The sequence below is a fragment of the Coturnix japonica genome, chromosome 1, assembly GCF_001577835.2.
Source record: "Coturnix japonica isolate 7356 chromosome 1, Coturnix japonica 2.1, whole genome shotgun sequence".
NCBI lineage: Eukaryota > Metazoa > Chordata > Aves > Galliformes > Phasianidae > Coturnix > Coturnix japonica.
In genome coordinates this window covers 101,099,974-101,111,735 of record NC_029516.1, presented here as the reverse complement: position 1 = coordinate 101,111,735, position 11,762 = coordinate 101,099,974, and the positions used below count along the sequence as shown (strand labels likewise).

The window sequence follows — 11,762 nt, the reverse complement described above, 5'->3', positions numbered from 1 at the left end:
ATTTTTTGTTTGGTTTTGGTTATTCTATTAATGATGAACCATAAGGAGCCTTCAGTTCTTAGGGATTTTAATCTGTGATCCCTAAAGGTGCAGTATTACGCTCGCGTGCAACCATGCAAACACAGGAAAAGGCAAACAAGTAAAAAGAGCCAGAAATCTGACCCTCATTTTAACTTATGGATTCAACAGTAGTAAGTTTAAAGTAGAAATTTAGTAGTTAAGATTTCCAATAGAATAGTAACTTGCTGGGATCAGTGTATGGGAAACTGGCAATCACAGTCTGAAGCTCTGATTAATCAGCTGAGGCAAGTGTCGGGTCAGCTGTGGGAGCACAGGTGAGGGTAATTCAGCTGTGCTCCCAGAAAGGGTGGAGCTTGACTCCACCTCCTCTAGACTTCATTTAAGGGCTGACCACCACTAAGGCAGAATCTCTTGGAGGCTGCTCCTCTGTGGAGATTGCCTCAGTGTTTTCCAGCCAGACTGAAGGTGTCTATACTGGTGAGTTTTTCCTATAGGTTACCTTCTGGATATTTATCACCATCCTTCTTGTATTATTACCATCTTTGTATTATTTTCACCTTATAGATCAGATTTGTCCATTTGGTCTCAATTCGAAATTGATGGCAGTGCAAAAGATGGAAGTAGTGATAAATCAATTGGACTTTCACAGTGTTATGCTTGATATTCTAAAAAGCAAAGTACAGAAATATTTTTTTGTCTACAGCATAAACTTCTGGTCTCTCCTTGAGGTTATATCAATATGTAGAGATATTGCATTATATTCACTTTCTCAAACTAAAATGCTAAAAAATAAATGAAAAAGAATTAGTGCCCTGAGAAAAAGCAAACTGCCTGTGGATGACAAAAGATCTACTTATGTCTTGTTTCAACAGACCAAGTGATATCTCCAGTAAAAACAGACAATCTTTGATGCATACAAGTCCATTTTCAGATCTGATAAAAGATATTACCTCTCCTTACAATTTTGGCTTGCTTACAGCCTTATACTGTTCGGGCTGCAAGGATAATGATATTGCTTAAACAATGCTGTTACTGCTACTCATCTCCTGGGTTAAAAACACTGTTAGTACAGAAGTTCTGGGAGGAGCCACTCCATATTTATCACACATTCTAAAGTCATGTAATCTTTCAGAAATGCTATGGAGCTACTCTAAATACAATCTGACATAAAGCTGATCTGTGTTATGTTATGAAATGACCTGCGCAGTGAAATAATGGAATATCCAAACAATTGCAGTCTTCACAAATCATCAGCGTGAACTGGAATTTCCTCACTGCTACTGTTTTGTGGAAAGACAAATCCTGACGTTTTAGGGATTATTATGCAACGGCAATTATTTTTGTAAATAACTGACAAAAAGATACAGATAGCCCAGAGAAACTTCTGACAAAGAAGAAAAAGAGTGGAAGAACAAACATATAAGAGAAGGTTCCAAACTCCTACTGCTCAGCATGCCGCACTGTTAAATTCCTCTTTGAACTAAAAAGCAACCAAAACCCCCTTGAATTCCAAGAAAGGAAAAGATAACTGGCTTTATGATATTACAGACTTCCTGTGTGTACATAGTTTCACATGTAAGCTTTCCTGACAAGCTGTTTTATAAAGCTTGGCTAAAGCTATTGATACAAGATGTGAAATGGAGCTGTATTTTTGGTTCAAATAGTGTTTGCGTGTTTGTTTCAAATGTTGTGGGTTACTCTCTAATAATCTTTTTCAATTGTCTCTTGTATAGAGCACACCTCTCCTTGTTGTTCTTTCCCTTCCATACCTGGGGTAGTAGCCTTCCTCCTATCAGACCGGCTTGTCTTGAAACTTTTAATGATTTCTTAATGACATTGGTTTCACGTGTTCCTACTGTCTCTCTATCCTCCTGCCTATCATTTTCCCTTGAGCCTTTCAGACAATTTCAATAAACTCTGAATGTGGGACAAGATCTTTCAAAGAGAAGTTAATTCCTACAATTTTTTAAATTTCTTATTTATTTATTTATTTATTTTAAGACTTTTAGCAAGGAAAGAGAGAAACACAATAGAAGGCAAGTAGGATTTGGCTATTATATATACCCTGCATGCTATGAGGCTATGAAGACCCTGGCCAGCCCAGCATATTTAACCTAAAGCAGGCACTTTAGCATGGCAAGAATGTAACTAAAAGCTGGAAAGAGCTTGGGGTGGGAATGCTGGAAGATGCTAATATAGCGGAAAAAAAGCTTTTTTAGTTCTGTTGCTAGTGTGGCAAACCCTATTCTTATAAGCCCTACAGAACAGAAAATGAATGTGATATAATATGTCTGGGATGTCATTTTGTGAACAGCAGCCCTCCACAAGTTCATACTGATGACAAACACTCAGTGTGCAGAGGCACATTCCAAAAAAATGAGGAAATTGCAGCACTTTGTGAATCTACAAAATTTTTGGTGGTTTGTTGACAATGTTCTCATCCAGCAAATTTGGGAATAACATTGGCAAGTTTAAAGAATGGTTCCCATCTTTCCTTACTCTACTCAACAGGCTGGAAGGAAGTCAGACTTCTTCAAGGTTCTTGTGGATAAGGAGGACCATATGGTTGTCAAATCAGTTTGCTGAACTCTGTCCAAATCCTATGAGACTGATACTTTTCACATGGACACCACATGGTTTATCTGAGGTCAATTCGGCTGGGAACCAACTCAGCAGGAAAAATGAAGCATGCTGAATTGCTGCTCCCTTTCCAAAAGATGGACAAGTCACTTTTTGGGATCAGAAATTTTCACAACTCGTCTCTGTGATATCTTCTCAGCATTTCATAGACATGCAGAGTTTCTGTCTATGCTGTTCATTTAGACCCCATTTTAACAACAAAATGGAAAGCAGAAGAATAGGAAATGATAAATCATAGAATCATTGAGGTTGGAAAGTATCTTTAAGACCACTGAGTCCAGCAGCCCATCACACCATGCCCACGTCCCTCAGTGCCACATCCACGCGGCTCTTGAACATCTCCAGGGATGTGGCTGCACCACTTCCCTGGTCAGCCTGTGCCACTGCTTGGCCACTCTCTCGGAGAAGAAATTATCACACCATATTTTTCTTATCATAAGGACCGTTCATAAAGAACACCATCCTTACTTCAGCTTAAGAGACCAAGGCTCCTTACCAAATCTTTTTCTTACCAAAAATCTATGATTTTTACCTAATTGTGCATTCTTTTACCATCATGAGTATGAAGCAGAAACTGGATTTAACTCCCTAGAATGTGACATAAATCTCATTGCAACACGGCTGCTAACATCTCTTGCAAGCAGAAATCAAAAGTAGAAAGATGAAAAGTTATGAAGATGAAGTTGTATATTGATGTTAGGAACAGTAATTGCAGCAGTTGTCTCTGTAGAAACTAAGAGGAAATATCCATCCTTGACCTTTATAAAAGAAAAGAGATATAGTGTAACTATCGTGTAACCCCAGAACAGTCTTTACAGCCTCTTGATACATTACTTGTATAAGAATTTTCTTTTTTTTTCCAATTTTGAATGTTAATTTGTATGTGCAAGGCATATAGCTGCACATCATTATTTCCACAACTCTGTACAATATACATGCTGCCTGAAGCAAAGACTTGGACAAGAGTGAGTCATTATTTTCCTTACCTGCACTTGCATGCAGGCTTAAATAAGTCAAAAAATTACATAACCAACAGTGCTATTCCTCTGCTTAAGTGATATGTTGTGTTGGGACAAAAAATACTGAAAATATTGCAAGATTGATCCTTGACATGATCCATTAAACAAATCTTAGCATCCTAGAAGTTGTTCTTTGGTTTTCAAGCAGTATTTTATTTCCTTGTATGCTGCACTGCCTATGCTGTTTTCTGAAGTTCAGTAGATAGCACACAGTGCAGCACTTAGGGGAGCTGAACCGGAAGAAATAAAAGATATTTTATTGTTCTGTGATCAAAATCTGCTTTCTCTTACATGTCATTGTTCTTTTATGCCCCTAGAATAAGATCTGCTTGAGCAATTCTGTGTGTTTTGTCTGTGAAGCAGCACAGCGTTAATTAGAGTTTAAGAACTGGGAACAAACGCAACTATTAGCACAGAGATTTTCTAAATTCTGACTCAGTTCTTCTCTGCTTTCTTTTTAATTTCTTTGGCTTAGCTAATGATTAACGCCATCAGCTTGCTTGTGACTAGTTTCACTTTTTATTTGATAAGGCTGGTTGCAATGGCAGAGCTGGAAAGCCTGCAGGGAAACAATTTCAGTTCCCCACGTTTTCCCTAAGAATGTTGTGAAAGCATTTCCAATCATAGCCGAGGTTGTGCACAGAGGGAAAGCGAGCAGAATGACTACCAAAGAATACATTTTTCTGTCATAGTTCTCTGCGTGGACACCTATCAGAGAACAATTGGAGAGTTTAGCGCGTGCCTACTGACTTCTGCCTTCGTGCCATGGATACTCTTTAATCAGCAGTTTCCTCTCACGCATATCTTTTTGTTTCCATAGTTGCTCTGCAGAGATAAAATGGTAACATGCATTTGCAGCACCAGGAGGAGAAAAGAAAAGGAGAATGCTTTCCAGAGACCAAACAGTGTCACACAAGCTGAGCCGAGTTGATCCCTTTGGAGTGGTGTGAGCAATGCTGGGTGGGCATTTTGGTTTGCGAGCCAGAAGCCAGGAGCACGGTGAGCTCACTTAGCAGACACAAAGTGCCATTGCCGTCCCAATATCTTCTTTTATTTGCTGCCATAAATAGCTGCCTACTTCAGCCTATCCATGACCTTTGATTAGCACGGCTACAAGCAAATACTGCTCGGTCAACATACTTCAGAATATAATTTTACAACAGAATGGAGGTCAAATATAAAAGTAAGAGAATAAACATGAAGTAATAGACACGCACTGTTTTGTTTCCCCCACCAAACACAACATTTCTATCTCATTATACTAAGTACTGCAGATTCTGCAAATTGTACAAAAAGTGGAATCTAAAAGAAGAAGAAAAAATACCAGCAAGGTCCCGGGAAGCTGAGGAGCAATTAGTTCTGTTTGTTCCAAAGCTGAGGTTTCAATTAAACAAAGCTTCCACTCCTTCTCTTGGCTGAAAGGACCTTTGGGGAGGGAGTACTCGCTACAAGTTGCACCAGTATTGCTTCTGTTCTTTGAGTTTTATGTGAACCCACAGTCAATTTCTTGGTGGACAATTGCCCACGTTATAAAACTCCACTGATGTGTCATTATTTGACTCTGCCAAAAAAGCCATAACAGTGAGAAGGCACATAGTATTCGGTGTGTCACTAAAAGGGAGCTACTTAACGCAGTAAAAAGAATGGAGCATCTGTAACCACAGCAATTTATTTTTTAAGGACTGAGAATTGTCAAACAACACACAACTGAAATTGCTGGGGGTGCAGCCATCCTCTGTCAGTCACCACTCAGGAGCTCTAGGGACAGCACTGAGGAAAGAAACATTACATGTATTACGGGTGCAATAATTTCAAGCATTTCCCGAGAGAGCACAACAGATAAATTGGAAATAGAGAGGAAAGCCCGAAGTAATTAGGAAGGAGCAAAGAAAAGGAGCAAGGAGGCCACAATGATACACTTGTAGGCATGAAAATCACCAGAGATGAAAAGGCTGCTATTTCTGTGATTACACATATTTCTAGACTGAACACAAAAGGCTTACACTGACACAGATTTTCACCAGTTGGAGCTTTTCTTTATTGTTGGTGAGTAAAATGCACACACAACCCCTCTCTCAGCGTGCAAACTTGCTTTTGGACAGCAGTGAAGGAGCTGCATCCTTTTATCTGAGGGGTTAATGCAAAGACGTATTTCAGGTTTCCTTCGCAACCAATCTCAGCGATTAGCAAAACCCAGCTAACCCTAACTTTGTTCAAAGAGGAAATAACAGGACGTATCAATGCTAACTTTGAGCTCTGGCTTTTTACAGAACATACTCCCTCCCCATCCCTGGAGGCATTCAAGGCCAGGCTGGATGTGGCTCTGGGCAGCCCGGTCTGGTGGTTGACGACCCTGCACATAGCGGGGGTTGAAGCTGGATGATCATTGCGGTCCTTTTCAACCCAGGCCATTCTATGATTCTATGATACGATTCTATGACCGTGACCAGCCATATTTTGGTCTTTGCACACAGAGCGAAGGCTGTTACCCAGCCTCTGAGCAAATTCCAACCCGGCGACCTAAATTCCTCCTACGTTTTCAGCTGGAGACTGGATTCTCCACTTCCTGCTCTGAAATTCTTGAATGACGTTGTTAAAACGAGACTTTGACCTTTCGAAACGGATGATAAAAAATGTCAGATAAACCCAAGCACGGCTCCAGGTACCCTGAGTAACAGCAATGCTTAACTTCCGACCTGTCACAAGGCAGTTTAAAGGTTTTGTGTCCCTAAAGGCTACATAAAGCACCGTGCTTCTAACGGCCGGAGCCACGCGCGCACAGCTCGGCCCTCTCGCAGCTCTCGCAGCCCGTCTCCATGTTCCAGCCCTGCGGCCTACCGAGGCCTACACACACCTCGCTCCCCCCGCTTAGTGCCGCCGTCCCTCGGCCGCTCCACCGGCTCCGAGGGAGGCGCCGCCCCAACCGAGCGGCGGCAGCAGCAGCGGGGAAGGGGAACTGGGAGCGAGAGGCCGCTTGACGTCATCATCCGGGTGCCTGGCGGTCCGCCCGCCGGTCACAATGGAGACCGCTCGAGCCCAACGGCCGTGAAACCGCCGGCGCGCAGGGCTGGGGGCGGGCGGTGTGAGTGACAGGCGCGGGGCGCGGGGGCGGTACGGCGGAGCGCTCGGAGCCGCGCTAGGCCGGGCCCAGCTCCGCCATCTTGGCCAGGGCCCCGCGAGACTCTGGGCGCCGCCGCCGCGTCTCGCCTCGCGCCCTCCCCCCCCTCCACCCTCTCATCCCTCCCTCCCCCGTGTACGGAGCCGTCAACGCGCAGCGCTCCGCCGCCCGGCCCGGCCCCTCCGCCGCCGCCTTCCTTCCTCCTGCCTTCCTCCCTCCCTGCCCCCGCGCGCAGCCCAGCCCCGCAGGCCGCAGGCCCCGGCTGCGTGTGCACCCCCTCCCCCTCGAGCGCCCGCTGCCCGGACGGGGCGGAGCGCGCAGGCCCCAGCCAAGCCCCAGCCGGAGCCGGAGCGCAGGGCCGCCGCCGGGCAGGAGCTGGTGACGCAGGAAAAACGCCTCGGCGGTGCGGAGAGCGGAGCGGCCGGGTGCCGGGATCCGAAGCGCGGGCGGCGGCGGAGGCTTCGCTCTTCGTCCTTCCTCCTTCCCTTCCGCCCGTCGCAGCGCCCGGGGGAGCGGGGGAAGCGGAGCGAGCGGAGCCGCCCCCTCAGCCGGCCGGCAGTACGCCCGGAGCGCGGGGCCTGCCATGAGACCGTGCCGGGCATGAGGCAGCCCCCGGCCGCGCTCCTTCGGCAGCAGCCGGCAGCGCTCCGGGCCGCGGGACCAGGGGACGCCGTACGGGGGTGAGTGGCCGGAGCGCCGGGCCCGGGCGGGGCTGAGGAGGCCGAGGCTGCGAGGCCGAGGGCTGCGGGAGCGAACGGGGCGCTCTCCGCCCCCCCACACCTTCCCGGGGACGGAGCTCGGCGGGGGCGAGCGGCGCGGGGGGGAGATAACGGGCGGCGGGCGGTGTTTTGGAGGGCGAGGGAAAATGGCTGACGGCTCCTCATCCTCTCTCTCGCCGGCTGCCGGCGGGGGGAAGCGCTCCCCGCCCCGCCGCCCTCGGGGGCCCCTCCCGGCCTCCCCCGGGCGAGCGGGGCCCGGCGGCTCCCCGCGGCGCTGCACCCCCGCCGCTCGCTTCCCTCCGCACCGTACGCCATTACTGAGGTGGAGTGATTGAAGCCGCGTAGGCCCGGGCGACGCCTGGCAGTCAGGCCCCGGCGAGGCGCTTTGCCGACAGCCTCAATGAAAAACGCCAGCCCGGCTCATTCACGCCCGCTGTAAACACGATTAACGCGTAGGCCACTCCTCTAGGCCCGGCTTCTAGCGAGCCCATTTGGATGCGCGGAAAGCGGCGCTGGCTTTTTGTGTCTTCTTCTTCCAGTTTGCTCCGCTGTTCTTCCTCGAACTTAGGGCTCGGGGCTCCATGCTGCGTTTTAATTTAGAAAATACCACCCTCTCCCCTGTCCGAGGTGCGGTCTCTCTTATTGTCCTCGAGACGAACCCAGTGTTACACCAGGAAGATGAGTTGTTGGGTTTTTGAATGTTGGCCGTGGCCCCGATAACGTGTGCCGGCCCACTTGGTGTGGGGCATTGTTTGTATACTGTACGTATGGCCTTGGGAAACGATTCCTTTCATGTGGAAACGAGTCTGCTCTCATGGAGACGGGCAGAAGCATTGAGGTGGGCTTTAAGGTGCCATATTTAATTTTCAGGTTGCTCCTTCAGAGGTCAAGTATTTTGCTGGTGTACAGCGACTGTATAGAAAGGGAGTTGCGAAGGAAGAAAAAAGGAAATATTCTAATCAGATTCCTAGGCCTAGCTATTGCTGTTCTTTCTGTACGACCGGATTTATACTCACAGCTCCACACTTATATTCATATCATTGGACGTTGCTATCAGTATGGAGACTCTCTGAAGTCACAGGCTCAGGGCCAGCACGAGGCCCACTTTTGCTGACCTACTTGCAGAACAGGGGCCTGTATTTTTTGGAAAGCCATTGAACTGGATGTGAAGTGCACTGTTGCAACACTTGTCATGACAGACAGAGCAGGTAATGTGTGTTTTCCAGCAGGCTTCTCAAATACCCAGCACATGGATGTTCAAGCTGTTATGGGGCTTCGTGATAGGTTTCTGGAGAATTGGCCTGTACTGATGGTAGAATTCAAACGTTAGCTCTAGTGAGGACTATTAGGGATGGCCCATATTTCTAAGCAGCTAAACTTTGTTCTTGTTCTCTTAAGTTTCTGCTTTGAGACATTGGCTGGACTCCCCACAATAAACGTTCCTGAGCAACTAACCCTTTTGTTTCAATAAAAACTCAATCACCTGAATTTTGGTCGTTTTGCTTTTGTTTTGGTTTTGAACATAGTGATTTTGGTTCTGAGTTAGAGTAACGTTTACTCCCTGAACCAACAGAATACAACAGCGAACTTAACGAATTTGGGGGAAGAATATAGAGTACATGCATTGATTGCACTGTTGCGATCCCCTGGGCTGCACTGATGCTTAATAATAGATTTGAACAACAACAACGAAAACCCATAAACATAATCATAAAGCTGCAGTATAAGAAACTCATGCATCAGCAGGACTTTTTTTTGGAGGGGGAAATACAGCTAAAAATAACCAAGCGAGACTGTTGTTTCATAGTAACTTTTCCTCTCTTCAGTATCTTCTGTACTTTCTGCTGTTCTGTATAGATCTTAACGATGCTTCTTCTGGGTGGCCTCTGTCTTATAATCTTTTTAGGGTGCTATTTCATCTCATGCTGAATTTGCCCTCGTGATGCTACTTCTGCCCATTGAATTAATTGACAGGAAGGCTACATCTGGAGGTGGGAATCAATAAAGACAGTGATAGCAGAGCTGTTGACTGTTTTCCTGTCTATCTGTAGAACACAATCACTCTAATATACATGTTTTCTCTCTCACATTGTGATGAATTTATATTCAGAGTAGTTACATTGGTCAACTTCTCTATTCTAAGTGCACGCCTTTAGCTTGGTCTGTTTTACTTCGTTTGTTGGAACTATTGCAAATGAGCCTCAGAACAAACAAAAGTAGTGACTTAGTAGTTAGGCATGTAAGAAAATCAAGGTGTTCCAAAGCACCTTAAATTTAAAACAGAAATTAGTGTAGGACTTTCCAACATGAATGAAGTTATGTAAGGAGGAGTTTGGTTACTTGCTTGTGTGAACAATTTATTTTTAAATGGCGATGAAGTTGTGTTTCTTTCAGCTATGTATTGATAATATTGATTAGCTTCCTTAAGTTCCATTGGAAATACTTCTGCCCTTCCCTTACTGGTTTAGAAATCTGTATTTGACATAAGTCCTGTTGTGTTAGGCAGTGCTTTGTCTATCACTAGTGGCGTTATTCCTTTTCAGAGATGCTGTTTTATGTATCCTAATACATACAATGCCCAGCTACTGTGGGTATATTTTGATAGATGCTGAGCAGTTTAGCCTCATCTGGCTAAACCCATCTTACTCACCCTTGAGGGGAGTAAACTCTTCGAAAGGGCTGACAATAGCAGGACACAGGGAAATGGTTTTAAGTTGAAAGAGGGAAGATTTAGGTTGGATGTGAGGGGGAAGTTCTTCACTAGGAGAGTGGTTAGGCCCTGGAACAGGCTGCCCAGGGAGGTTGTGGATGCCCCGTCCTTGGAGGTGTTCAAGGCCAGGTTGGACGGGGCCCTGGGCAACCTGATATAGTAAATGTGTATGTTTGGTGGCCCTGCCAGGCAGGGGGGTTGGAACTACATGATCCTTGAGGTCCCTTCCAACCTGGGTCATTCTGTGATCTGTAAATTACTGAAGTTGTGCATTTTTTTTTTCCTTAAAGCACCATTAAAACAAAACATAATAACCCCCCCCCCCCATCCCCTAGCACACACTATTACCTGCAGTTAATTTCCTTAAAGAAGAACATTGCTTATCAAACCAGTAGTTTTTCTTGCCCAGAGTTTGCCAGAGAGGTCTGTGTTCTTCTCAGGATACAAAGAAACTTTGCAGGGCTTGGGGAGCTGTGTGTGGAGGCTTTTGAGTACTTTAGGAAATCATTTCCTAGATGCTCACACTGGTATTAACTGGGACATGTGGACGTGGTTTGTCTTGTTAAGTAAAACAGTGTTTCTGGATGCTGTGGATGTGTCTCTTGAAACTCTGTCAGTGCATCCAGTTATCCAGTTTCATTATCTGTATCAGACTCTTTTAGAAACAGTTCAGAATGTAAAGCTGTACAGCAGGATATGTACCTACCTTTTGTTGTAGCTCCTTGCCTTTTGCAAAACTAGCAGTGCTGTGTAGGGAACCTGCTTTGGCAGGGGGGTTGGACTCGATGATCTCTGGAGGTCCCTTCCAACCCCTACAATTCTGTGATTCTGTATGTTTCTATCAACTTCCTTTCTACATATTTGTAATAAGTACTATTTCCCCCTCCCCCTTTTTAACTAACTAACCTTTGTTATGTGTGCTTTCATCCCAACGCAGACTAATGAAAAAAGGTAGAGAAATTAAATTACACTGTTGTGCCTGCCATCTGTTACCAGTGCGGAACATTGATCGCAGTCTTCATTCTGCTCTTCTTTTGAACACTTAACAGGTGGTTCTTCTGCAACATTCAGTAGTGGCCAATGGCTTTTTCTTAGTGGAATAGCCAGGTAGTTAGTTATATTTAGAGCAGTTTGGTAAACCTTGACGTTGTGGAATGGTAGTAAAAGAAATGTTTGGAGTTTTCTTTGCTTTTTTTCCCCAGAGTGTCAAGAGATGAGAAGAACATCTCTGTAAGTGTATGCTTGCTTGCAATGAGACTCACATTTCTGTACAAATGACCTGGAAAGTTTGAGCACTTTGAATTCACTCTTTATAAAAATGCAGCAGCTTCTTTCATGTATTAAATCTAGTTTTTGTTCTCTTGTTACTGGAGAGCCATCTGAAAGTTCTTACACTGTTATAATGATTTACAGTTTCATAACGAGTTGAGCTGTTCTCTTAAAAACAGTTTGGTTGTATTGACTGTCCTGTAACAAAGGTCTGCTGTGCTCAAGGCTGTAGCATGACTTGGGAATGTGGTTAGCAAAGATTCCTT

General features: G+C 45.5%; 1 protein-coding gene and 1 long non-coding RNA gene across 5 annotated transcripts in view; one reads left to right on the top strand and one right to left on the bottom strand.

The window, feature by feature from the left end:
- Positions 1 to 5,331: 5,331 nt before the first annotated feature.
- Positions 5,332 to 6,879, bottom strand: LOC116654420. The gene is made up of 2 exons (XR_004309659.1): positions 5,684 to 6,879; positions 5,332 to 5,450 (listed from the first exon to the last, which is right to left on the bottom strand). It is a non-coding gene; the product is annotated as an uncharacterized LOC116654420 (long non-coding RNA).
- A 491-nt stretch (positions 6,880 to 7,370) lies between these two features.
- Positions 7,371 to 11,762, top strand: part of USP9X (ubiquitin specific peptidase 9 X-linked) — an 87,509-nt gene continuing 83,117 nt past the window's right edge. For all 4 annotated transcript variants that reach the window (XM_015884801.2, XM_015884793.2, XM_015884807.2 and 1 more), the window contains exon 1: positions 7,371 to 7,478. The gene's annotated coding sequence lies outside the window, so the exon portion shown is untranslated. The remainder of the gene's footprint in view (positions 7,479 to 11,762) is intronic.